Below are 27,873 nucleotides of genomic sequence, written 5' to 3'. Positions count from 1 at the left end.
GAGTGACTCGGGTGGACTGAGTCACAGCGCTGTGGCCAGTGCCACTGCCCGCTTTTTACGGCTCTAGACTTGGGTCATTATTAACATCTTGTGCTGCCTGACACATAGTGCATGCTATGTTCCTATGTCCTCCCTCCCTCTCTCCTTCCTCCCTCTCTCTCTTCCCTTCCCTCTGTCCTTTTTTCTCTCTTTCCCTCCCTCCTTCCTTTCTCTCCTGTTGACCATGGCAGGGAGCTCCCTGGGCCTTTTCCATGCCCCAAACATTGGGAATTCAGCCCCTTGCACCTCTGTGCCCCGCATTATCCGGCCAGGCAGAGAAGCAGAAAGGGTGTGGGTGCAGTCCAGCCCCCTCCATTCACTAGCTGACCTCAGGCAGGTTATCTAAACCTCCTTGGACCTCAGTACCTCTATCTGTAAAATGGACACACTGACACCTGGGAAGCATCAATGGATGGCATTTTTTAAATGTCTGCAAAGCCTTTTGTATATTGTCTGACTCAGATGCTTAATAAATGGGAGGTATTACCATAACTACTACTACTACTACTATTTTTTTTTTTACAAATATAGACAATAAGTTGGGATAATTTCAAGTTTATTCACTAAACTATCCCTTTCAAGGCAAAGAGAACAGTAGGGTTACGATACGCAGGGTCTAGCCCTTTTGTGGAAGACCAGGATGAGGCTGATTGCTGACCACACGATGTGACTGCCCTCAACGGCTGCAGGATCCAGTCCACCTGGCTTCAGTGCCTGCTATTCCACTTACATGTTCAGTGACTCCCATCCCTGGCCTCCTTTTCCTCTTCTGTAAATGGGGAGGAATGGCACTGCCCAGCGCACCAGGGCTGCTGAGGAGTAAACAAGCCAGTACTTGTAAAGCGCTTAGCACGGTACCTGACACCCACTGGGTGCTTGGGAAGGGCTCCCTGGGATTATTTTCAAGTGTGTCCCATTTTACAAAAGAGGTGGCTCTAGGAAAGTTGTGAAACCAAATCCTTTCTTCCCACTAACTTGTCACTTCTCCACCGAGGCTCTATCTTTGCCTCCGATCGTCCTTGGAGGGCAGTGACTCTGAGCACCTCGGCACCAGGCTTACCATCTCCTCCCAGCCCCGTCGGCTCCTTGTCACGCAACGGAAAAGAACAAAACTTAGGTGGCACAAATAATGATTCTTTATGTTTGCTAAAGGTAGATTTGATCTATCTATCTATCTATCTATCTATCTATCTATCTATCATCTATCATCTAGCTATCATCTGTCTGAGAAGGACCACCTATAATTATTTATTCTGTCTTTACCGTGGGTAATATGTATATTTCTGACATGATAAACAATTTATATTTCTAGTTGACTTCTACCTTTCATCTGAATTTTATTTTTTGAACTCCTGGTAGGGGGTGGTGAGGAGGTCGGTCAGAAACGTTTTTGAAAATCTGATGAACACATGGGCTGTCTCTCCAAATAAAGGAACACGCTCACGCATTCATTCAACTTTACATCTGATTTAGCTGTGGTTTAAGGGTCCTCTGAGCCCACAGAGACACTGCTAGGGACACTGTTGAAGCCAGAGCCAAGTTTCTCTATGGAAACAACGCGGGTCCCAGTAGCTGCAGATGGCTGGTTAGGCATGCGTTCACCGGCCCTTATATATATATATGAACTCCCTCATCTGGCATGCCGGGCCCCAGCCACCTTCAGGGTATCTTTCCTCTTGGGGCACCCCCTGCTCTGGCCGGTCTGGCTGGCCTTGGTCCCTCCCCTTGGCTGTCACGTCTTTGCCCCACAGCTTCCCCACACATTTACCTACAGTTAACCCGCAGTTCAAGTAGTAATGACACCCTCAGAATGGTCAGAATCGGGTCCATAGAGAATGTGGATTTGAGCAGAAAGAGGAGAGGCCGGGTTTTAGAGGCAGAAAAACAATGAAAGCGTGGCTGAAGTCAGAGCTGGCAGGGAGGACAGGACAGAGAGAGAATGATGCACTGGGCGTAATTCTTCCCTCCTGCCTGCTGGAGGTTGGGAAGCCAGCAGCAGCAAAACCCCTTGGCCAGTGGATCAGAAATCCCTGGGTTCATGGCCCTGCTCTGGCATTGACTAAGCGTGTAACCTTGGACAGGTCACAGGTCAACCAGCAGTCCAGCTGACGTTCCTTATCTTAAGATGAGGGGTGGAAATTCTGGCAGTGCTGAGTAACATGGACTCCTGAGCATTGCAGGGGGTCAGCCCAAATGCCGCAGCCTTTTTGATGATGAACATCTCTTACCTTCTGCCTCACTCTGGTCTCTCCTACTTTATTTGAAGTCACCTTGTGCCGCTCCCCAGGATTAACACAGACTGTTCCAGGTGGTGAGTGCGACCCGAGTTCAAGTCCTGGCTCTGAGCTGCCCTCTGTAAAAGGGGAAGAATACGTACTGACTTTGTGGGATGTTGAGGATTATAGGAAATCATGCATGCGAAGCTCTTAGCACTACACTTGCGGCTCTGATAATTATAATTATTTTCCTGTCCTGGGGGGTTAACTGTGAGTCTTTTCTTTGATGTGGTCCTTAGAGGAGGCCAAGTCCCTTGTTTTAATCTCTATTATGGTCGTTCAATTCTGCCCTGTATCCCCCGTCCACCCTACACGCCTGACTTTGAACTTCAATGAGAAAATCCCTGCCACCCTCACAATATGGTGAAGGTCACTGAGCTGACTCTCCAGTCTGGCTGGTTTGTCTGGCCCTGGGGAAGGGCTGTGGGCTGGCCCAGCCACATTAGTACCCCTGGCAATGGTATGCGGACCAGCGCCATCGATGAGGCCAACCTCTGATGGAACACACAGGGCCAGTCCGAGCAGACACTTTTCTAGAGGGTGGCAGGGCCCTGCATGCTGCTTTCTCCAACAGAGAACTCACTGTGCACACCCCTCCCCAGCTGGCAGTCAGCCCCCAGCCCACCTGCCAGCCTTCCCCTCACCAGTCCTCCTCCCCAGGACACCCACGTGAGCACGCCTGCACGCACACACAGCCCATTCCTCGTCTTCCCCATCACCATCACCAGGGGTGCGTCACATGCCAGTGAGGGGACAACTGGGCACTCAGGAAGTATTTGTTATGCCCCAAAGATCCCAATACCTTGATTGGGTAATGGGGCCCTCACACATTTCAAGGGACTCTGGAGGGGCAGGCCAACTTTCTCAATATTTAAATATTTACCAGAGGGAACTTGGGTCAAGGCTAGAGTGTGCAGCGAGGAGAGCCTGGACCTCAGCTCCCCAGGTGACCTAGACCCACAGGGTCCTGTCATGCGAGTGTCATTTAATATTAGGTGAGCTCGTTGTTTGTCTAGATTGAGGGTCTTAGTTATTGTTTTGGGGGCTTGTTTTGTTTTTGTTTGTTTGTTTGCTGTGTATAAATGTCCCCTTAAAAAGTTTCTCTAGAAGCACAGAGTTAAATCCTCTGCTTGCTTTGCAGGTAAATCCAGTGATTATGCTAAGGAAGAGGGACAGCTCTGGGCACACTGGACAAGGAGTCAGGTAGACAGTATCCTGTGGCAGTGTGACCTTGGGCAAGTCACGTGCCACCCTCAACCCCATGCCCTCACTCTGTGTGGGTCAGTGACTCAGCCTCATGCATCTGACTTCATGGTAGATGGTTATCTGTTTATTGTCTTTCCCCTGCAAGAGGTCACCTCCTTGGGGGCCAGGAGATGCCCTTGTGTCGGGGGTGGGAGACACAGAAAGGCAATCAGTACAGACCTATGGAGGCAAGAGAGGAGGGAGCAGGGCAGAGGGAAGAAAGGGAGGATAGAAGTGCTTCCTCTGGCTGGCAGTCACACCTCCTGCCCAGCCAGTGCCCCACCCCCTGGGCCAGGTCCTGGTGGAGCTGTCTCCTGCTCTCAGGCTCCCAGCCTGCTCTGGTGGTGACAGGCCCAGTCACCCAGAGCCCCAGCTAGGTCTAGCTGAAGCTCTTAGCACCCTCCCTCCTCCCACTGTGGGTGCCACCCAATATAATCTGGGAGGAGGGTGAGGCCCTGGCAGCCACAGGGCCCTCGGGCTGTGAGCAGAGGCTGGGACCCTGTTCCCTCACCCTGTCTATTGTGCAGCCAGCCCTGCACGGAGTCCTTCCTGCACCCCAATTAGGCGGGTACTTTCCCCTCACTTCCCCCCCAGAGAACAATCCGTGCACCTCTGCTCTACCAGCACCACCCTCCGAGGGCAGGACAAGCTCTGGCTGGTCTCCCTGCACCTGAGAGGGGGAGGTGGCTCCCGTCTCAGGGCCTCCCCTCTGGGCCTCACCCTCCAGCTCCCACAGGACGGTAGTCAGAGGCCAGCCGGTCACAGCACTCGGCTTCTCTGGATCACCTCCTGAAGAAATGGAGGAGTTTGGTCAAGGCAGTTGGCAAACTGCCAGTGGGGTGGGTTCCGGATGACTGGGTCTGCCCCCTAAAGCACAGTGGCAGTCATGTGTGGAGCACTGGATAACAGGCCTGGGTAACCTTTGCCACTGTATGAAGGTCTGTTAACACCTTGCTTAGACTCCATTTGTAGCTCCTCTGCTGTCCATGCTGAACAGCAATGAGTTGTTATTCCAGATCTGCATTTTAATGCATTTCTGTGAAATCTGATCTGTGGACCAAAGTGACAGCCTCAGGATTGCAGTCAAGGATGTGTACCTGTGACAATAGTACAAACAGAAGACTTCAGAGTGGTGAGGGTTTGGAAGCTGGGGGGCCGCGAAGGAAGAGGCTGGTGCGCCCAAGTGCCACCTCTTCCTCTTGCTTCAGTGGCTGACTTTTCTCTCAAAGTTTGGTTATCAGATAAAAACCATGGTCAATGCAGTGTGGACTGTTCACTCCAGAGAGAGAGAGAGAGAGAGAGAGAGAGAGAGAGAGAGAGAGAGGCTGAAACCAACTGCCCTGAATTGTTATGATGCTACAACTATTAGCCTGTCTCACAAATTTCCTCTAAGATGGAAGAATTTCATATATATATATTTTTCAAATATATTTCATATATATTATTATCTTAAAATTATATATACATATATTAGAATTTTTGAAATAATTAATCTCACTAGAGTTTTTCATCCTTAATTTCAAAGGTCTCCATTCTGCCACTCACTCACTGTTTAATCTGGGTCTTAGTTTCCTCATCTGCAAAGTGTGCGTGGGGGTGCGGGGGAAGGGGGGGAAGGAATTCCCTTCTTGGTCCCATCTCAGGTTGCCATGCAGGTCAACTAGGACAACAGGTTTAGAATGCCACGAAGGCACTGTGTGAACAGAAGTTGACATCTTTGAAGGCCAGACCCTCAGACCTGCTGGGTTGGGGGAACCTGGCTATTGGGGTGGACATCCCCCAATGGAATCAGCCCTGACTTGGTAGCAGGTGCTGTGGGCTGGTTATAGCCCCGAGAAAGCCTCAGTTCTCACAAGCTGGTTTTTCTAACACGTCACCAGGGCAGCAACAGTGAAGCCTTCCCAAAGCCAGCTCAAGTGCATTCTAGCCAGGATTCTCTTCCTGCTTGTTGAGTGGCCCCTGCACGTTCTCAGAGAGTGAAGGCCAACATGACTGCAGAGCATCAGACGTGGCGGGGCTCCTGGTCATCTCATCCCTTGACCCCATTTGCAGAGGGTAAAGCTGAGGATCTCGAGGGCATGGGACATCCCCGAGGACGCAGAGCCAGGACTAGCTCCATTCGTCCTATCTCCTGGATCTGGGGTTCTCTCAGCAAACCTTTGTCCTGCACCTATTTGCCAGGGGCCTACTATATACCATGTACACACCGTGCAAAAGATATACGAGGTTCCTGCCTACAAGCAGCCTCCGTTCTAGGGGAAGGGATGTCAAAAAATAATTCAACATAGGCATGCAGTTAAATAGGGTGTGCAAGTTGCATGGGGGTCTGAACTAGATAATGGGGTAGGGAGACGCTCCCTAATTTATCTGTGGTGGGCAAGGAAGGCCTCTCGGAGGAAGTAGCATTTCTGCAGGACTTGATGTAGGAGGAAAGCATGTCAGGTTGATGAATTCACACAGGCGAAGTCTCACAACAGGAAGGAAAAGGAGCTCAGGAACGTCTGCCAGTGCCTGGAGGTTGAGGTGGGATCAGGGGTGAGTGTGCAGAGAGGGAAGCAGGGCAGTGTAGGTTGCATTTGAAGTGCCTGTGATACAACCAAATGAACATTGTAAGACGATTCTTTGGGCAGCCGTGTGGCTCTGGGCTGAAGGAGCAGGACAGGAGTGGGACATTGGGACTTGTGATGAGGTCCCTGCAGAAGCTGAGGTGAAAGGGGGTGGTGGCTGGGCCTAGGGCATGGTGGAGGAGGTGGCAGGAAGAGGGCGGCTGGGAGATCTATTTTGGAGATAGTCTTACAGATGGATGGATTGGCTGGGCGGGGTGTGGGGTGGGAAGGAGAGGGAGGCAGCAAGGGTGACTCTGAGTTTCCGGCTTGAGTAACACTCAAGCCCAGTCCTGTGTGCGTTCTCTAGGGAACACTTGCTCGAGCCCTTTACCAAAGTCCAACCCCCCATCTCAGCCTCCTCCTGGCTAATAATAGCCTCTCGGGTCAGTAAGGGTCAGCACCCTGCCTGTTTAGCAGGTGGAGAAACTGAGGCACACATCAGCAAAGCAAAGACCCAGGTGTCACGTTCACTTTTCTGATTCATCAAGCTGTGTGACCTTGAACAAGTGATAAGACCTCTCTGAGTCTGTTTCCTCATCAGAAAAAAAAGGGGAGAGAAGAGAATCTACCTCATAGGGTGGTTACAAGGAGTAAGTGAGGGGTAGATCCTTAGTAGATATTGGTTATGACTATTTCTAGGTTGCAGGGATCATCTCTGCACCCACCCCTTGATACAGGCACATCTAGATCCTCAGGGTGTGTGCATGGGCGGAAGTCCTCTGCGTGCCTGGGTCGCAGCGGACGCCCAGGGGCCCTAAGATTCCAGGTGAAGGCCGGAGCAGATTTGCTCACTGAGCTTCTGTTCAGCTTCTGAGCCAGGTTTGGCGGTTGCAGTGGGAGCTTTCATCCTCCCTGGAACAAGAGTGAGTTGTGGGTTTGGAGGCAGATGTGAAAAGCCAGGCGCTTGTAAGCCAGCCTGTTTCCCAGTGCTCAGGCTGACCTGACCCGGGAGGGGGGTGGGGCGGGAAGGAGGGGTGAGCAGGGGAGAGTGAGTAAGAGGGAGGAGGCCAAAGAGGGCCTAGGAAGGGACCACATCCCAAAAGGAAATGCACAATAGCAGATCTAGAGTCTGGCCTGCCCAGAGCCCCTTCTGTGGGTGGCTTTGAGAATGTCTCCTTTATGGTCCTATTCCCAGGAGGCAGCTGGCTCGGGGCTGAGGACAGGGAGGTGAGGCTGGAGGGGTGGTGGGCAGGGCTCCCCACGTTTTGCCCAGAGCCATTCGGAAGGGTGTGTCCCAACAGGGCATACACACTCGGTGATTAAAGGGGAGGGAGGAATGACATTCACTGTCCACTGTAGGACCCAGCCAGTGGGCTGGACAGGGGCCAGCTCTCCCCAGGCTCTTGGCAGCAGAATCCTCAGCCTTGGCACCACCCACGGGCCTACTCAGAAACTCCTTCAGGTCCAGGGGCTGGAGCCCCACTAGGAGGGGCCGCCTGGGGCAGGCTGGGCTGGGCCCTGCAACTCTCCCCCAGCCCCTCCCTGCAGCCTCCCTCCTCCACCATCCCCTCTGCACACAGCCAGCTCCAACCGGGTTTGAAAGAGGTGCTCCAGTCCTCCCTCCCTCTTCAGCAGGCCTTGCCCTGCACTCTGTCCTTTCAGCCGGAAGCTGTTTCCATAAACTGGTTTCACCCTGCAGACCCAGCCTGATACTTTATCCACTGGGAGAGCTGTCTAAACCAAGCCAACTGCCCCCGCCCCCAGCTTTTCCTCCCCCACCTGACATGCCCTCTTGCTCCCAGCAGCACAAGTTTCCTGGCCTGCCTACCCCACCCCGTGGAGCCCTCTCCGGATGAGCCCTGTCTTCAGGACGGCTCTGGGCTCCTTGTCTGCTCTGCAGAATGAGTGCCCTGGTCCTTAATGGACCCCTCACAGCGCAGCCCCACACTGACCAGCCCACTGTGCTTTATCTCCCCACAAAACAGGAGGCTCCGAGGGCGGCACCCCACTGTGCCCGCCCCACCCACCTCCACCCAGGCCACTGAAGCAAACCCCTGTGGCACACAACAAACTCTTCTGGGTTGGTACTGATTCCATCCGGTCATGTGCTGGCACCTTTATCTACCTGGTCTGGGAGCGGAGTGGGGAGTTACCCCTGATTGGACATTTAATAAGTGACTTTGTGAACAAAGGGACTTGACTTTTCATTCTTTGTCTTGGGTGTTCCGGGAGTACGTGGGTTTTGATAAAAAGCTATGGAGTCATCCGATTTTGGAAACTGTCCACCTGTTCTGGTTAAGTGCCTCCCCTTCTGACCTTCAGTGCCCACTTCCCTGATTTAGCACCCCTTTCCCACCCTCCCTGACTCCAAGCCTCTGTCCCCTCATGATGCCATTCATTGCTCTCCCACCATAGCAAGGAGGGTCTGGCCCCTTGTGGTGGCCGTCCCCCCCCCCCCCCCCGCCATCCCACCTGGCCTGTGGGTATAGACAGTTTTAGAATCACAGAGAGAGAGACCCTTCCTGCCTTACTGAAGCAATTTTGCCAGCCTGGCTCAGGCTCTGAGCAGGGTGTGCCCCACAATGGAATGAATCACTAACACTGGGATTTCAGGCGGGGGGGGGGGGGGGCACCTGTTGGAGGAGATATTTTAGTCTTGGGGTTCTGCAAATCAGAGCCCAGTTCTTGGCTTCCATGGACCTTTGGGCTTTGCCTTTGGCTTTTGGGGTGCTTTAAGCTCATGGTCTGTCCCTGGAAGAGTGGCAGAGGCCACAGAAGGCCAGGCCTCGCTTTCCTTTGTGCTGATTCTCTGGCACACAAGGCAGCTGGTCGCCAGGGAAGAACTCTGCCTACGTACCAAGGAGTTCACGGTGGATAGCCCCCAGATAAGGTCAGCTCGTGGAAAGGGAACTGGCAGCCGCTGGGCCTCCCCTCTGGCAGTAGGGGTTTTAAGGAACAGCCTGGGAGCGGGTGCTCTGGCCACACCTCTCTGTGATTGGCAGTCGGCCCACCTCCCAAGTGAACTGTTGGGTCTCTGGTTGGCATTTCTGAGTCAGTCTTAGACCCAAGACAAAGCAGAGGCGAGCCTGTATGATTTGTGTGTTTGCTGGGAGAGGCGAGTCCAGGTCCCCTCCCCGCCCCCCCCCCCCTGCCCAACTCGGGCCTCAGGACTCCCCCTGGGCCAAGCCCCGCTGGGCAGCCCCGCTGGAGAGGCTCAGTTCTGTGCTTCCCTCCTGCGTGTCTCTTTCTTATTTGCCACTTGACGCTTTCTGTTCGGTGTTTGAATTGGTTAAGTTACACTCACGACCCTTTAAGGAGAAAACATAATTCTAGTAATTTTATTGGGCTCAGATTTCAGGCAAATGGAAATAAAATTGCCTCTAAAAATAAAAGGCACGCGGAATTGAATAAAACAATAATAATAAAAAGCCGCCCCTGATTTGAGATAAGTGGTAAGGCATTATGTGAAATAGTAGAGAAAAAAATAAATAAACGGAGAGGAAAAGGGGTGGTTTGGGGAGGGGAGATCTGCCACCACCCGTGCTTTCTTTTCGGCTTTACCTTCTGGAAGGAGCTTAATCTGCGCGTTGTAAAGTGAGGCTTAAGCGCGGCTGGTGAATCGGTCCTTATCCGGCGCTCACAGTACAGGTGGACGAAAGGGGCTGCGTGCCAAATACTTCTGGTTGGAGGGAGGGGAGGGAGTGCTTTCTCAAAACCGCTCCTGGGATGGCTTAACTCGCCCAGCGCGAATCAATGACAGCCTCTGCCGGCTGCAGCAGGCGCCCCAGCCGCGCTGCGCGGAGCCCAGCCCGGGACCCAGGCGCGCTCTGGACTCGGCCCGGGCACTAGCGCCGCGTCCCCGGGGCAGCCAGGTGGGTCTCGGGCGGCTTCGGTGGGGAGAGGGCTGTGATGGGGTTCTGGGGAACCAGGCGGCCGAGGCGTGGAATGGGGGTGGGGAGGAAGCCCTGTGTGAGTCCCGGAGAGACCGCGGGCGCCCAGCGGCTGCGCCCCCACCTCCGGCGCTGCGGGCATTCAGCTCCCCACAGCGGGGACCCTGGGGCGGGGTGGTGGCCACCTCTGGCGCTCGCTGGGCAGGGTCTGCGAGAAATTCAAACCCCTGCCCGAGCTGGAGCCGGGAGTGCTAGGGAGCCCGGGGCTGAGCCCCAGAGCTGATGGGGGGCGTGCGGCGCGTACCTCCTAGCGAAATGCGATGCGAGAAAGAATCTGAACTCGGCGCGAAGCAGCTCTCCTGCTTTCTGGTTGCCCGCGGCCTCTCGGGCAGGCTTTGTGGGTGCGAGTGCGAGAGGCACCCCGGAAGGTAATGGTGCAAATACATTGTTAGTTTAAATTCTCCCCCCTCGGAAAAAGCTTAGCGCCCGCCCCCCCACCCCCACCACCACCAGGGTCAGATGCAAAACTTGGGGGGGGGGGGCGGGGAGCGGGGCGGGCAGAAGCCATGGAGACTTCTGGCTCCAGTCGAGGTCCGGATAAGGGCAGAAACTGAAGAGGAGGGTTGGCAGAAGTCTCTCTCGCGAGCCGGAGGGAGTCCCGTGGCGCCCCGGGTTTGAATCGCCGGCGGAGCTCTGTGGATGGGGGACCCCTCCCTGCGCTCCAACCGGCTTTGGGTGGGCGGTGCCAACTCCCTCTAGGCAATCCAGTCAAGCTGGGGTCTCCGGGCTCCAGGGCCGCCTGAGGGAGGAGTGATGGGTGGGGGGACAGGGACCGATTCCGTGCTCCCCGATTCCCGCGTCGCGATCTCGGAGCTCCTGGTTCCCTGCAGCTGGGCGCAGCGGCTGCAGGGCTGGCCTGGGAAGGGCTCTGGAAAGAGCTGGAACCCCCTGGCATCCCAGCTCAGGGCATCGGGTCCTGGGGCAGCAGTCTTAACGCAGTGGGGAGGTGGGGAGGTGGGGGATGTGTGGGTGTGTGTGTGGGGGGGGCTGGTTCCGCTGTCCCAGTTTCTGGCTTCTGTTGTCCTGGCTGTCGGCGGGCAGGCAGGGGATGGGACGCTGCCCTCTTTCCTTTAACCCCTGGTACTGGACTCTGCACCGGAGGCAGCCTCATTCCCGAGATTCATTGGCCCACCAGTGGCCTACCCCTTCCAATCCTTCTAAATGTAAAAATTTGAAAATGTAAAGGAGGTGGTTGAAACAATCAGGCAGTCTTCTCCAGATTCAAAAGAAGATTTTGTGTAAGGGGAGGGGGGGGTGGGGAAGGGACAAGCCCTGCCAGGTTCAAGTTTCAGCTCCACTCCTTCACCCAGTTAAGTCCCGGGGATTAAAAGGGTGCAGGAACCTCCTTTGGCTAGATCTTCAGGAAAGCAAAGTAACCGGGGTGCCACCCTGTCCCCTTAAGGCCCAACCTGGACTGAAAGGGGAAAGAAACCTGCTCTCCCCCAAGTCAGGCTGGGTCAGCTCTGTTTCTCAGAGTGTGGTGTCTGGTACTTTCCCACGCTCCCCCCAGCTACCACACTGAGGACCGTGCAAGGGCATTCACCAGTGTCCTCATCACCCCAATTTATAGACGAGGAAATGAGGGGGGCCAGGCAAGGTCAGTGCTCCTTACACAGAACCACGGGACACCTGTGCCACACGGGCCCTGAGGCCACCAGCTTGGGTCATGGAACTCAAGGCTTAGCCTGCTGTGTCAGTGCTGAGAGATAAACCAGAGGAGACAGGCAGCGAGGAGAAGGATGGGACATGCAGGGGCCACCTGCCCTGTGCCAGACAGACACTGGGCTTGGCATACATTATCACCTCTAACCCACATAACCTTTCAGATAGGAATCATTAGACCCACTTTGCGGATGAGGAAATTGAGGCCCAAAGGGTATGTTAAGTAAGCTGCCCAGCTAGTGATAGAGCCGGGAATCAAAGCTACCCATTATACCACAATCTTTTAGAATCTTACACTTTAGTTGGGGAGACAAGAATCTGGTGTAATTATAGCACAACACAAAATAGTATGTATGGCCCTGGCTGATGTGGCTCAGTTGGTTGGGCATTGTCCCATGTACCAGAGGGTTGCTGGTTAAATTCCCAGCCAGGCCACATGCCTGGGTTACAGGCTCGATCCCTGGTGGGGGTTGTGCAGGAGGCAGCTAATCAATGTTCCACTCTCACATTGATGTTTCTCTCCCTCTCCCTTCCTCTCTCTCTAAAATCTCCTTTAAAAATAGTATATAAGTGTTACCAGAATATTAACCTTTTGAACCTCCATCTCTTTCCATTCAATTAATCAATCATTTATTCGGCAATGGTTGCATTGTCTAATGTGTGGTTCCAGGCATCATGCTAAATGCTGAGCATACATCGGTGAGAAGACTGACCTGGTCCCTGGCCTCTGTGAATGGGGATAGTAATAGCAATAGCACTTCCTTCAATGGGAATTGATTGAGCGAATGGAATGAGACAGTAGGTGGGAAGGTGTTAAAAAGCATTTCCATGAGGAAGGAGAAGCAGCAGGGGCCTGGGTGAGGAGGAGGGTGGGCAGTTGGAAGGATGAACTGTCCCCATGCTATAGTCGGGAGGACTCATCCCCAGTTCCAGGGGACACTGTGAAGTACACATGGTGTCCATGAAGCTGTGTGAGCCCCTGCTCTTCAGATGATTGTTTATGATTGTGGGTTCCAAGATGGGCCTTTAGTTTGGGCGCATCCCTGTGCAGCCTCCAAGAAGACAGTCTCCTGTCTGGACCAATGCCAGCTGGGTGGAGACTCTCCTCTCCACCCTACTCCACCCCCACCCACACACACACACACCCACGATCACCCTGCTAATGCACCAGCCACGTTCCTCAGTGGCCATGATGACTTGCCGCACTTGCAGGCCTGGGGCCGCAGCTCTGGGACCCTCATCCTAGCATAGGCAAAGCTTGTCCATGTCCACAAGACTTGGTAGCAAAGCCAGTTCTGGAACCCAGGTCTCTTGACCGTCCACAGTTCTCAAAGCAGCTCACACCAGCCAGCCAGCATGTTTTAGGGCTCATCTGTAAAGACTATGCTCCATTCGCTTATACAGTATTCCCCACTTACAATGCCATTTCCCAAAGCTCCTGTCCATCTCCCTTTCAGCTGACCCGACATATCTGTCCTAATAAAGTGGTCTCGGAGGGATCTCTGAGACAGAACAGCCATAAATATTCCGGGACATTTGGCCTGCTAACTTTCCTTCCATCTCGAGTGGTATAATAGGTGTAAGATAACTACCTCCAAAATTAGCTCTCACTTTGGTGGAAGGTGCACTGATAAATCTTGCCTTCAAGCGAAACCCAGCTGAGTGATGCTCTAGGGCCTTCCTTCTTCAGAATTGACACCAGCTCCTTCGGGGAGAACAGTTTTCCTCCTTCTTCTTTCTAAAAAAAAATAAAAAAAAATCACCAGATCACATTGCATGTCATGTTGATGTTGTGGTGCCCGAATAAAGGCACTTTTCTCCCGCTATTGAGGTGAGCAGCCTGATAGGAGCGGTGAGCAGCCCCCGGCTGCCCGGTGTTTACAGCAGGGACACAGGTGTCGCGTTGCGTGGGGATGTTTGTGCGCTCAGGCCTTGCTCAGCCGTGCAGCGCTCCAGGCTGGGCCAGGGGGAGGGCTGTTGGGTTTGTTTTCCTGTGGCTGGGAACTGCGGAGATGCATAGAGGGAGGAGAATCTGGGGATGAGAGAGCATTGCCAAGAGCAATTTGGAGTCTCCTTCATATTAGTCAGAGATTGTGTTTTTCCTTTCTGGAGCCGCCCGCCTCATAGCAACTTCCACGAACGATTTTTTTTTTTTTCCATCTGTGAGTGAGTATGCGCACTTGTTAGTTTTTATTTTGGTTTTTAACTTGCTGGACTTCTCATGACTTAGCAAAAAAAAAAAGCTTGGGGGATGGGGTGATGAAACAGGCCCTTTATACAATGCATTCTTTATGTCATTGCTTAATAAACTTGAATCCTGATAGACTCCGAGGTACCATGATGGGGTGAGCTGGGTAATTCCTTTGAAGGGAGAGTTTATCTCCAGTGGAGCAAAACTGCAGCATAATTTAACTTTCCCCCTGTACCTCTTGCGTCTTTGTTGAGAAAAAGAGGAATACGTGCTCTCTTCTCTCAGACTTCCTTTTATTCCATCTGGAAGGCCCCTCCATCTGGGCCTTTCTTGGAAGAGAACCAGCCAGAGTGGGCCTCCTTCTCTCTCTGTCCCCCCTGCACCCCTCCACCAAGCAGGAGGCCATCCAGTGAGAAGGAAGCTTCCCCTGGGGGCAGGAGATCTTCCCCAGCGGTGGCCTGGCTCGGGTGCATGGGATGCAGAATAGGGAAGCTGGCACACGGAAGCCGGCCTCTCCTTGGGCAGGAGCCGGGGCATGAGTCAAGAAGTCAGTCCGTCTCCTGAGCAGACTGAGCGGGACAACACTGAGACGCCGAACTGGGAAAATGCCTAATAATAGAACACCCGATCTGTGTCGGCTTTTTCAAATGGAATACAAACCAGAAACAAATGTACATGTGACCCTCCCAAATGATAGCACAGAAATGAACTTGACCTTATGGAAAATTCTGCCTTGCCTGCGCGCACACAGATACACACACACCCCCAGGCTCTTGCTTTTTGAGCCGTGGATTCTGCCTGGTAGTTCTGTTAAGTCGTTTCTGGAGATAACAGGTTGGCCCATGGGTCTTTGTGAAGTTACTGGGAAAGGTCACTGGAGATGTGACCTTGATTCCAGTTCCTGTTGACACCTACCTTCCTTGAGCCCTAGGGATGCCTCTGTTAAGCAGAACCTAAATAACAGGACCTTTTCTAAGTGTGTTTTTTTTTTCAAGAGCAGTTTTATTGAGATGTAATTTACATACCACACAATTCACCCATTTAAAGTGTACAATTCAATGGTGTTTAGTACATATACAAAGTTGTGCAACCATTATGACAATCAATTTTAGACTATTTCTATCACACCAGAAAGAACCCCATACCCATATGCAGTTACTCCTCATTGCACCCCAAATCGCCAGTCCTAGGTCATCAATAATCTGCTTTCTGTTTCTCTACAGATCTCCCTATTCTGGACATTTCACATCAATGGAGTCATATAGTGTGTGGTCCATAATGACTGACTTCTTTCACTTCGCAGGTTTTCAAAGTTCACCCACTTTGTAGCATATGTCAGTGCTTCCGTTCTTTCGATATCTGAACAGTATTCCTGTATGACCTTTTATTTGTCAGTGGATAGGTGTTTGGGTTATTTCCATGTTTGGCTTTTGTAGAAAATACTGCTATGACCATTTGTGTGCAAGTGTTTGTGTGGGCGTAGGTTAGCATCTCTCTTGGGTATGTTCCTAAAAGTGGACTTGCTGGGTCAGTACGGTGATTCTGTTCCAGCATTTGGGGAACGGTCAGACTGGTTTCCACAGAGGCTGCGCCATTGCACATTCCCATCAGCAGGGTGTGGGGATTCTAGTTCCTCCACATCTTCACCAACACTTGTTGATTATATTCGCCTTTTTATTATCGCCATCCCATTTTCAAAGGGTTTATATGCTCAAGGAAGCAACACCAAAGACATTTTCTGGGATCAGCTTCATCACATTCGCTTGCCATGCCTTTGGTGTTTCCCCTGCAAGTCCCAGAGCACTCGCCAGGTTTTCCCCTACGTTTCGGTGGGACAGGGCCGGGTCGCACCGTCTGGTGCGGCCTTGCTGCTCTCGTTCTGTTTTCCTGAGGAATGTGCAAACGCTCCAGAGGTCTGGCTGTGGGGCCACTCCCTCAGCCCCACTCTATCCAGATGCAGCTGCTGCTGAAAAGCCAGGGCCCCGGAAGGAAAGAAATTGACCTAAAGGGGAATGAAGGTGACATTCTTAGACATGCTGTTCAATGTTTGGGACTTTGAGTGGGGACTTGAACGCAATTCTAACCTTATTATTCCCTTAAATCACTCCTTTGGAACCACAAAGAAAGCTGTGGGAGAGCCCTGACATCTTAGCCAGGTAGCAGCCGGTCCATGCAAGGCCATCTGGTCCCTTTCTTGTTGGGGCCTTGAGCTGCTGGCAGGATCCATTGATTCACCCCAAACTGCTTGGTGCAGCTGGGGGTTCCACGTTACACTGGTACCCCAGCTCCACGGTGAAATAATTTTATCCCATGGTTATAGCTGTGGACTGACGGGGGTAACACGCTTAGCAGAGGTACATATGAGCCAAGCGGTACAGGGAGACTCACCTCGCTCGAGAGACTGTGACAGATTACAAAGAACTACCCTTTCACCAGAACATGCTGGAGTCCTGTGGCCATTCTGTGGCCTCATGTTCAATCTCAGCAAACCTCAGTACCAGAAATCAGTCCCAACAGCTTCTTGGAAACCTTTGTGATAGAATTTGGCCTGTAGGACCCCATGAGCAGCTGACATCAGGCTCCGCTACTCATGTACTCTTCACCTAGTACGTCATCCAGCAATTCCCAAACCTGGCTATAGGTCATAACCACCTATGAAACCCTTTAAAAAGCTAACAGGTGTCCAGGCCCCACTCAAGAAGTACTGAAGTAGACTCTCAGCAGAGGAGGGGACCAGGCACCAGTGGAGGTTATGAGGAAGTCTGAGAACACAGGTTGACCTCTCTGGGCCTCCATTTCCTTACTCAAAATGAGGCGTTGGGTTAGATTGATGTTCTCCAAAGGGATCCCCGAGCTGATTCAAGCAGAGCAGGTCTGAGTGAGTCTGTTTTCTTACAAAATTTTATTTGCATAAGGGGGCTCTTGCCGCTGGGGGGGAAAAAAAAATCAGAGCACCTTTGAGTGGTCGGTGTCTGGAGTTCATCTATGACAATTCTGAGTGTCACATTCTCCAAGGACAATTGGTCCCAACTTCTTGGAGAAGGACTTAGCAGGAGCCACACACAGGGCAGTTACTGATAATGGAGTCATGCTCTTTGAGGGCAGGGCCTGGGCTACCCTGGCTGGCCAGGTGCACGGGTGATGTGGTGGAATTTGACTTGCACCCCTTTCTTCTCCCAATCCCCTGGTGGCATGCAACCCATTTCCCCCGAGACTCTCAGAGCTTTCCTCCTTTTCTTCTATTTCCTTTTTTAAAATATATTTTATTGATTTTTTTATAGAGAGGAAGGGGGAGGGATAGAGAGTTAGAAACATCGATGAGAGAGAAACATCGATCAGCTGCCTCCTGCACACTCCCCACTGGGTATGTGCCCGCAACCAAAGTACATGCCCTTGACCAGAATCGAACCTGGGACTCTTGAGTCCGCAGGCCGATGCTCTATCCATTGAGCCAAACTGGTTAGGGCATTTTCTTCTATTTCTAATAGTAGCCCAGAGTCTTCCTTTCTTCCTTTTATCCTTCCTCCCTTGCTTCCTTCCTTTCTTCCTTCCTTTAATTTATTCATTCTTTTATTTATCCATTTTACCAATATTTCCCAAATACATCCTATAAATGACAAATTGACTCACACTCCATTTCTATCCTTGAATAATGTGCCAGCACATCTTAACCAGAGAGGCAGCCAGCCTGAGGCTAATGCCTGGAGGTGCAATTTCAGGGCTTGTTGATTTGAATGAAGGGGGTTTGGGAGAGGCCCAAATTCATGGCAGGTAGGGTGAGCCACCCCACCTCCAACCCTGTCTGCAAGCTCTGCTCCCCCACCCTCTCCCACTGGGGCTCTACCCTCAGCAGGCTGCTCAAAAAATGCTTCTGTCATCCCTGGTCTCAGAGCTGTACCCTCCTCCTCAACTCCCACCTGCTAGGGAACAGGCTGGCGGGAGGGAGGGAGGGAGGGAGGAAGGGCCGGTTTATTCAGAGATCTGAGCTCCGTGCTCCAGCCCTTGGCTCCCACCCCATAACCCTGACTGGACAATTCACAGGACAGCTGTGCTCTGAGGGCTGAAATAATCACTGTTTATTAAAGCTGTTGGCGGGAGGGGGCGGGCGGAGGAGGGAAGGAAGGGTCGCATTTCTGCCTTCCAACAAGAGGGGCCAGGTGAGGCCCAGAGCTCTCCCTCCCTCGCTGGTGAATGCACACAGATCACATGAGAGACGCTGCTTTGGGGTGTTTTGAGAGATTTTTTTTTTTTTTAAATGAAGGAAGAACCTTGAAGATGCATTTGAATAGGGATTAATGTCTCTGTGGCCTGGACCTGCAGAGGAGGAGAAATTCTAGAAGGCAGGAGTTGCAATGAAAGGAAACAGGCTTGATCTGCCGCCTCCCACTGATCAGTGAGGCCTCCTTGGTTGGCAGTTGGGAAGGGAACAGACTTGGGGGAGATTTCTGGGCATTGCTGTATTTTCCTTTGGAGTGTGTGTGTGTGTGTGTGTGTGTGTGTGTGTGTGTGTGTGTCCCCTCAGTGAAAGCTCCATTCTAAGAATGTTCACTGTGTGAGCTTCGGGGTTCTAACAGGTGACAGGGACACTGGGGAGTTATGAGACACCCTGAGTGTGTCTTTAACCTCGAGTTTGTCATGCCTCCCTTTTGACTTCTTTTTTGCAGAGGGCAGCAGAACAGACATGTACAATAAACTTTTCCCCTGGCATTTTCATGCTGTTCTTTGACTGCTCAAATCCACATGCCCATCTAGGAATCCTTCTGTGTTCCCAAATCACCCCCACCCCCACCCCCCAGCTCTTAGCATCCCTTCAGAGCTCTTGCTTCATCCTCTCTTTCTGATGACCCGACCTAGTTATAAGGAGAAAGCCAACTCTTTACACTAATTCACATCGGGGTGCATAAGACACTGACTACCGTGTTGCCCCTTCGTGGGGGTGCCTGTCTTTGAAAGAGGAGGCCTGTGGGCACACATTTCTAATGGTGGGACTTCAGGATGAGGAGCAAGCAAAGTAAATCACCCTGGGCAGTTCATGGGGGAATGGGGACCCCCTAGAGACTCTTTGATCAAGCACAATGGTACCTTCTTGTGAGGCCTGGGTACTGAATTGGCCAAGGTGCTGCGGGAGTGAATTGAGTGGAAGGCGAATGAGCAGAAGGGGGGTGCCAGGGGGAGGAGTGTCAGTTGGGGTGCACTGCAGAAGAACCAGGGGCTTTGAAAGGACAAGCTGGGCTAAATCGAAGGTGGTTGTTTGGGATTGGAAAACTAATGGAATACACGCAGACTTGGAGCTTCAGGGGTGCTTCAGAGGACTTGGGCCTTGGGGCTGTGGGCCTTGGGGCTGAGGGCCCCTGGGCTGGGCACCACCCCTGGCTGACCCTCGTGCGCACCCCATGTAGGTCTTCAGCTCCACTGCCTCCTCCAGCCTCCCCTTATCAGGGCTCCCTGCTGAGGGGCACTCCCTCCCCCCATCCTCCCCCTCCTCTCTCTCCTGCGGTGCACCCTCTGAGTGAACCTGGCCTCCAGCTCTTGGAAGCCTTTTCAATAACACGGTGGTGAACTCGTAGCAGAGCCAGGCCAAGGAGAGGCGCTGAGCCTCAGCCAACCGGAGCCCATGCTGGGATGAAAGGCCAGGCCCAGTGAGCCTCCTTGGGGGAGCCAGGAGAGGATGGGTGGGGCCCTGGGACCAGAAACATTGGCCCGCAGGGCCTTCCCCACAGCCAGTGGGGCCCCTGCAGGTGACGCCTCATCAGCAAGTACAAAGGCAGCCCCTCCTGTGTTCTAGGCCCCGTCAGGCCCCAGCTCTCCGGTCCCTACCGTCCAAAAGTCCACACCGTTTACCCGGTTAAGACCAGACTTGGAGAATGAAGCAAGATTCTATAGCCTCGGGTGTTACACTCAGCTACGTGGTCTGGAAGGTGCTGCTGCTCAGAGTCAGGGCAGGGGACGAGGGGCGGAGGGCTCAGATGTGCTCTGAGCTGGGACCGCATGGCACAGCCTCTTAGCACAGAGGCTCCGGAATCAGGGCCGGGTGCATGTCCCAGGCTCTGTGGCCTTGAGTAGGTATTTAACCTCTCTGTGCTGCTTTTGTAAAACGGGGATGAGACTTCACAGGGTTGTTGTGAGGACTGAATTGGAGAACCCCTCTCTCTGCCCAGCCTCTAAGTGTTGGCCTTCACCGTTTGGACAGCACAAACTGTGATGCATCACAACGGCCTGTTCCAGACAGGTGACCCCGGGGACATGGAGCTGGAGGGGGCATCTATATGGCCAGGATCTCCCCTGGGGGCAACTGAATTTGGGAAATAAGCTCAGCGTCTTGTGGAAAGCAATGGAGGCATAAATCCACAGCTGGTTCAGATGACTGGATTCAAGAGCCGCTGTGGTCACACGGAGCAGGCTGGGCGCTGAGCCCTGCTCTGATGGGGCGGGGTGAGGGGGGTGGGGGGTGGGGGGGGTGGCACACCAGGGCTGTCTTCAAGACCCAGGGTGTCAAGGGTAGATTAAAGATCCAGGTATTCAGGTGTATTTAACAAGAAACTCCTTAGACCTGTCTTTGGCAAAATCCTGGCCTGCTCTTAGATTAAGTCCATTTATCGGTGATAGTGTAGGTAGAATTATCATATTCACAGTAAGTATCAAATCGGAGCAGGTACTAATGGGGGGAAGAGGGGAAATCAGCATGAGAGGTAATAAAGGAAATAGAAAACATCAGTATTGTAAACTTTTAAGGGATAGCCTTTGAGGAGCTCAAATGTTATAAAAATGATGTACCACCCAACAGTGGCCCTGGCCAAGTTTGCAAAGCTCCCTGGAGCACACACTGCCACTCGAGGTGCTCTCTCGGCCGGCGCCGGCACCCCCGCTGCTCTGCTCTTGGCACAGCCCTCTCGGATCACTTGCCCAAAGCGCACTGGGAAAGGGTTCTCTGTGTCACGCATTCTTAGAATGCACCCGTGGCTCTAGATTCCCTCCTGCTTGTCCCTGTACTGGCCACTGCTACTCTTACTGGTCCCCCTTCAAGAAGGTCTGGTGGCCCCACTCCTGGGAGTGTGGTCAGCAGTCAGCCCTTTAAGGATCCCCAGGGCTGCAGACTTACCTGGTCCAAACTCATGCCCATGCAGGGGTGCCCACATTCTGAGACTGCCTGAGGCATCGGGGGCTGTATAAAGGCATAGGGCAAACCTGAGGGGGCCATGTCAGCTCCAGAGGGTCCGGGGGTGGGGAGGGGGGGCAGAGGGAGTGGGGTTGGCTGACACTGTCTGGGGCTGCCTCATCCGATGCTCCTCTGCCCTTCCCGCTCCCTCCCTCCACCTCCTGCAGAAGTTGAATCCCCAGGGCACTCCTAACTAACATCCTTACACTGCACCGCCACCTAATCACTGCCCAGAGCCCTCAGGCTTGGCAAAAGAAGGAGCCAGAATATAATCTCTACAGCAATATTCAGGGTTAATTCTGTAGTGCAGATTCTAAGCGCCAGAAGAACGATGGCTGTAGAAATAAGTGCTGCAAGATGCATCCTTGAAATGCAGCTCGCCTAGGCATTACTACGTAAGGTTTTATTAATTTGTAAAACACGGACATTTATATTACAGTCTTGTTGATGAGTAGGAAGAGTTGTTTCTGCCGTGTTTTCTGTATGATGCTCAGCTTCGGCGTCCCTGATGGACAGGAGGTGATGTAGCCTGGGGACGCTGAGGTGGTTTCTTTCCTGCAGGGCTCAGCCGGCCAGGAAAAAAATGCCAATTAAGGCAAAGCCATCAGTGAGGCAGCATTTCAGTTGTCACATTAACCCCCACAACCTGGGGATCACAGGCTGGGTACTCTCTCCCCCACTCTCCAGGCAGACGGGGCCCCTTTAATTGTCATTCGTTCCTTTGGGATGTGGTGGTGTTGTAATGTGTCCTCTGTGGCCTGTATATGGCTCATCTTTCTCATTAGTTTGTAAACTCCCTATAGACAGGAAGTATAGCCTACACTGCTCTCTCTGTCCCCCTGTCCCTAGAATGGAGCTGAGCACATAATAGGTGATCATACAGCGGTCAGCGATTGATGCTCAGCTACAGCCACAGGCAGCAGGCTTGCTGGGGGTCTCTGTGCCTGGGGACCAATCACCCAGGCCGCAGCTGCTAGGAGGGAGATGTTACAGCTCAGGGTGTCAGCCCCTCTAGACAGGTTCCCAGGGACAGGCTCCCCCAGCCATGGAGCCACACCCCTTCCTTCTGCAGGGAGTCAGGGCCCAGGAGGGGCTATTACAACTTTCTTGGGAGCGGCGATAAGACTGTGCGAGTTACATAAGCTGCTCCCATCTTATCTGTTTGTTCATTTGTTCATTCATTCATTCATTCATTCATTCATTTACTGAGCACCTTCAATGATGCTGGCACAGTGCCACAGAGGCACAAGGTATGAGCAGTTTTCTTTCTTCATGGGGTGGACTGTATGTACAGCTGAATGGGAATCCTGGGCTGTGAGAACTCCGCACCATGGAACCTCCCCCCCCACACCCCCAGGGAAACCTCTCGTCCCCACAGCCCAAAGTGGCTGGTTCTCTGTTCTCACTTGGGATCTACCCTTGCACTTTGCTGCCCTTTCAGAAATGTCACCAGAGTTTGTTGTAACATATGAAGTCAGCCTAATTGCCATGCTCCCAGCCTCCACCCGCCTCCCCTCCGCTACTCTGGGCCCTCTCAGTGAAATTAGCTGTAACTGCATGTGCCCCCAACACGTACCCTGCTCCAGCAGCTATGTGCCTATAAAATAAAGAGGAGACAACCACCACATCTACACAAGAGAGAAAAACAATTAGTAACAATCAGTGTAGCCAAAAATAGGACAATGTTAATATCCATTGTCATATTGTAGACCATAGAGAGGACAAATGCAGACATTGCACAGCAGCATGGAAGTGGGTTTATGAAGCACCATCAAAAGAAGAAACAGAACAAAAATCACGCTGCCCACACACTGTGCCTCCCCTGGGCTGCGCTGGCATCGCTGTCAGTCACATAGATCCCAGTTTCCAAGCTCAGCTCTCCTGGCTGCAGGACCCTGGCACCTCCCTCCTGTACGTGCAACAAACCTCCCGCTCCTGCTGGAAGTCACCAGGGACCTCAGCATCTCACTGGGCCCAAGGCACAGGTCAGCTCAGCTTCGATCCTCCAGCCTCTGCCACTGCATGGTGAGAACACCACCTCCCCCGGGTCACCCGCATCCCTCAGGACCCCGAGCCACGGTGTACCCAGAACATCCCTCTTCCTCTTTCTGCACCCCTTTGGCACAGTCCCGAGCCTCTCCTGTATGCCCTAATTTCACAGACCCTGACTCTCCAGGTGGGGGCTCACACATCAGTCTCCCTGTCTTTCCTGCCTGTCCCCAACCCTGCAAGTATAGCTCTTTCATTCAATCCCAAGCTTCCATGGGAATTACTGCCCATTAGTTCTGCACACAGCTAAGCCCAGAATCCCATTTGTATAAATGGGAATGCATGGAATGGCAGCTCAAAGGGAACTAAGAAACGGAAACAGGTACATTGAGTGTGAATGGGGGTGAGGAGGGCAGGGGATTCTAGTGTGCATTTTCAAATTGCCCTTTAATATTGTGATTATATATAAATTAAGTGAGCATTAAGCCAATCATATAAAGGAAAAGGGAGGAACAGAGCTTAGTAGAGGGTCATAGAAGGTTCAGGGTACACAGCAGGAGCAGCTGGTGTGGCTGAAAAGGGGAAGGCTCTGGTGACAGCAAAGGGGTATGGGCTGATTGTGAAGCTACAGACACATGGGGGCCTGGGAGCTTGTGCAATGATTTTACCATCAGATCATGTCTCTTCCTGCCCCACCCATCTTCTGCATTGCATTCCCCTGGATCTCTGCTCCCAGGGAGAGCTCTCTACTGGAGTGGAACAGGGAGGATGAGAACTCCTGGGCATGGCTCTGCAGGGCGTGTAGGAGCGGGCATGGGAAGCAGAGCCTCGGGACCAGGGGACAACTCTGGCATGGCCAGGCCAGCCCAGAATCCTGGCAGACCCCAGAGGTGCCCACTTGCTCTCCTGGACTCCCAAAGCAGCCGTGCCACCTGCAGCTGTGCTCCCTCCTTTCTGAGCTGGTGCTGCGGGAGGCCTTGGGTGCGGACGCTGAGGATGCGCTTCCCTAGCCTCCCCTGCAGGCCAGTCAGCGAGGCCTGGGACTCAGACTGTGTGTGTGCTGCCCAGAGAGCCCATACCTCAGTCCCCAGGGGACGGTTGATGGGAGGGTGGGGCTCAGCACCGTCCTGCCCTTTGTTTGGGATTATGCTGGGTGGCAGCTTCAATCTCCTTTGCTTCCACTCTCCCTCCCCCTCCTCTCCTTCCCAGTGTTCAGTCCCTCAGCTTGTCCTGCCAGCCCTGGTTCCATGCACCCTTCTCCTGAACCTGACTACATATGTACCCCTCTCCTGGACCTGACCATGTATGCACCCCTGTACTGGACCTGACCATGTATGCACCCCTCTACCGCCGCCTCCAGTGGTCCAGCGCCCTGGGCTCCCACCCAACTCCTGCCTCTCTGCTTCTGCTCTTGAGCCTCCCACACATTCTTCCCCCCCAGAATCATATTTTTAAAACATAAATAGGAACTGCCACTCTCCAGCCTTAGCCTCTCAGTGGCTCCCTATGGTAATTAGGTTGAATTCTTCACTCCTGACTGTGGCCTGAGGTCTTGCTCAGAGGGTGGTCCTGGGTCAGCGCAGACCCCGCCTGGGAGCCTGGAGAAAATGCTGCACCTCAGGATCTCCTGAACCGAAATCCCTGGCCATGTACATGGGTCACTAGCCTGAGGGACAGCGAGATGCTGTCCCTGTGTCCTCACCTAGGACCATCGCACTGCAGACCCAGATGGCCTCTCTGAGCCCCCAACTAAAGGAGTAGCCCCCAGCCACAGTCTATTCCTCCGTTTTATTTTCTTCAGAGTGCTCATCCCCATCAACGAAAATCATTATTTCTGCTTTTTGTGATATTGAATGTCTCCCCACTAGAATGTGAGCCTCATAAGGGTAGGGCCCAGCCAAACCTCTCCACCATGTCCTCCCAGCCTATGGCAGTGCCCAGAGCGCAGGAGCGCCTCAATCAAACCAACACACATTTACTGGGCACCTGTGATGGGCCTATGCCCAGTGCCTGGGCCCACCAGGAGTTTATGGTTGGGCTGGGATGACCCGCCTGTCACAGTGAAAGTTAATTCAAAATATAGGAGCTAAAGATTAATGAGAAATGACGCCATTCTCCAGAGTTCATTTGGTTGAAAATGAGAAGGAAAGGGAGTTGCCCAGCCCAGCCCAGCCCAGCCGGTGTGGCTCAGTTTGTTCAGCGTCAACCCATACACTTAGAGGTTGCCCATTTGATATCAGGTCAGGGTTTGTGCCCAGGTAGAGGGCTCAATCCCCAGTAGGGAGCATGCCAGGGGCAGCCAATGGATGTTTCTCTCTCATTAATGTTTCTATCACTCTCACTCTCCCTTCCTCTCTATCTAAAAAAAAAATCAATAAAAACATATTTTTAAAAAAGGGAGGTGCCCAGTGATTTCAGGGAAGGAATGCGCGGAACGTAGGTCTCCCGATGTGTGGGGCTGGCAGTGGGAATAGGATGTTCTTCATGTTGGGCTTGTGGTGATGCCTGGCTCCTCTCTCACCTGGTAGAAACAATTAATCAGCCTTCAAAGGTTAAGGAGATCAGGCACCAGTGCTCTTCAATTCCTTAACCTAGATGGAAGAAAGCAATGGGAGAAGGACACCCTTTGCTATTGCGCATGGTTCTCAAAGTGTGTTCCTTAGATCAGCAACAGCACCTGGGAGCTCGTCAGAAATGCAGAATGCCAGGCCCCACCTCAGACCTACTGTCAGAAACTCTGGGGTGGGACGTGGCCATCTGTGTTTTTACAAGTCTCCAAGGGAAGCTTGATGGGCATTGGATTTTGAGAGATTGATTTGATAAAAGTAAATCTCGTTTTTTAGTGATAAAATAGTACATTTATTAGAAAAGTTTTGGAAAATCAGACAAGTACAAAAGGAGATTAAAATATCAGTAATTCCACCACTCATAAGTAACTCCAATTAATACTATTAATATCTTGGTATATCTTCTTGCAACTTTGTAAAAAGCATATGTATATATGTTTTTTACTTTACCTAAATTGAGATGATGCTGGGTATTATGCTGCTTTTATCACTTAGCATTTTAGCTGTGAGCATTTCCTAATCATTCACAGAACATCTCATATTAATGTACCATAACAGCTAAATATTTGGGTAGTTCCCAATTTTCCTCTAACATATGTAGCACTACAATGGACATCCTGGCTCAAAAATTTGATTATTTTCTTAGGATAAAATGCTGGAAATGGAATGACTAGGCAAAGACTAAAGATTTTATTATTTATATTAATGATTCATATGTCTCGATGAACTCTTTACTATTAAACGTTTAAACACATATGTATGTATTTCTAGCACATATGGCCAAAAAGTTTACAAATGTAGATTATATATGACAAATGGACAATTTGCATAGGAGGCAATGTTGAACCTCATTACTAAGTGAAAGCTCAAGTTATAGCTCCAAAATACCACCTTTTTCTTTTTTAACTCATCAAGTTCACAAAACTTTATTTTTAAAAAAATTAGGCTGGCCAGCAAAGATGCAGTGAAATAGATATTTCCTCCCATGTCTTCTGGAAGAGACACAAATCGGTAGTGCCTTCTTGGAGAGCGGTTAGTTACGTTTTACTAACGATCTGTTCCTCTGAGATAGCGCATTAGACATCGTAAAGGCCCCGTTCGTAAGGTGAAATGAGTGAGTTATTTTGTTGAACAGGATGAGCGACCTCCGACTCCGGGCATATCATGGCTCAGGCACTGTGTTAAGTACTTCACTTGTGGCAACTTGTTGAACCTTCACAACCACCCCGTGAGGGGCTATTTATTATTTCTATTGTTTAGATGAGGAAATGAGGCCAGAGGGGTCGAGTCACTTGCATATGGTCACACAGCAGGAGAGTGGCTGGGCTAGGATTTGAACCCATAAATCTTCCCCTAACACCTGTGCTCTTCACCTCCCTGGCAGGCTGCCTCTCAATATAGCAGACCCTGAGAAACAGGGAGGTTCAGTGACAGTGGCCAGGACAGCCAGCAGAGGTGAAGGGTCAAAGCAGGGACCCTTTGATGCTCTGGCAAGTGGCACCAGGAGAGGCATTGGCACGAAGGCATCAGGCGTGGTAGCCGTAGGAAGATCAGACTGGGAGGCCTTTCTCTCGTCTATTAGCTCATCACTCACCCATCCCTGCCATTACCCTCCATCTACTGACCTCTGCTGTGGGTTCTGGTCAGCCCTGCCTCCAAGATGCTTACTCTGCTTTTGAAGCATCCACATTTCAGATAGTCTAAGGAACGATTCGTGGTCTATAAAGAGCTGAAAACTTGCTTTGTCCATGGAGGGACTGGTTTGTTCTGGGGGAGCCTGTTTTTCTTGAAAATATACCTACATATTCTATGGCTGTAGGGTCGTTGGAGCAAAGGGAGGCAGCTGGCTAGATTCGTGGCTCTGGCCTGTTCCCAGACCAGTTGCATCACTGGGACCTTTGGAAAGTCCTTTCTCAGGCCACAGCTTTTCCTCCGGTGCCCAGGGGTATGCTTATGCCATGGGAGGCACAGAAGATTCAGAGAGTAGAGCCCCCCCCCCCCCTTGAGGAATGCACTGCCCTTGTGGGCAGTTCAGACCTACTTCACAACATGACTGGAGGAGAATGAGAGGGACTCGGTGATGTCGGCCCTGCGCCTTCTCTATCCAGATATCAGCTTCTGGCGGGGTTCCCCAGGAAGGCTTACTGGAGGAGGTGTCACCTGAACAGGCCTTGAAGGATTTCACAGCAACAGATGAGGAATAACAGAAGGAAACACATGGTATTGGCAGGCTCAGATATCCTCAGATTAGG

General features: G+C 52.1%; 1 protein-coding gene across 2 annotated transcripts in view; it reads left to right on the top strand.

The window, feature by feature from the left end:
• The window catches only part of ZBTB7C (zinc finger and BTB domain containing 7C), a 284,091-nt gene that overhangs the window by 185,876 nt on the left and 70,342 nt on the right, over nt 1-27,873 (top strand). Inside the window, exon 1 of one of the 2 annotated variants that reach the window (XM_008148266.3) lies at nt 9,940-9,978. The exons of the other annotated variant lie outside the window; for it this stretch is intronic. The gene's annotated coding sequence lies outside the window, so the exon portion shown is untranslated. Of the gene's footprint in view, nt 1-9,939; nt 9,979-27,873 lie in introns of those variants that run through there. 2 annotated transcript variants of the gene reach the window in all.

This window comes from Eptesicus fuscus, chromosome 12 (genome assembly GCF_027574615.1).
Source record: "Eptesicus fuscus isolate TK198812 chromosome 12, DD_ASM_mEF_20220401, whole genome shotgun sequence".
Lineage (NCBI taxonomy): Eukaryota > Metazoa > Chordata > Mammalia > Chiroptera > Vespertilionidae > Eptesicus > Eptesicus fuscus.
This window is presented reverse-complemented; position numbering and strand designations above follow the sequence as displayed.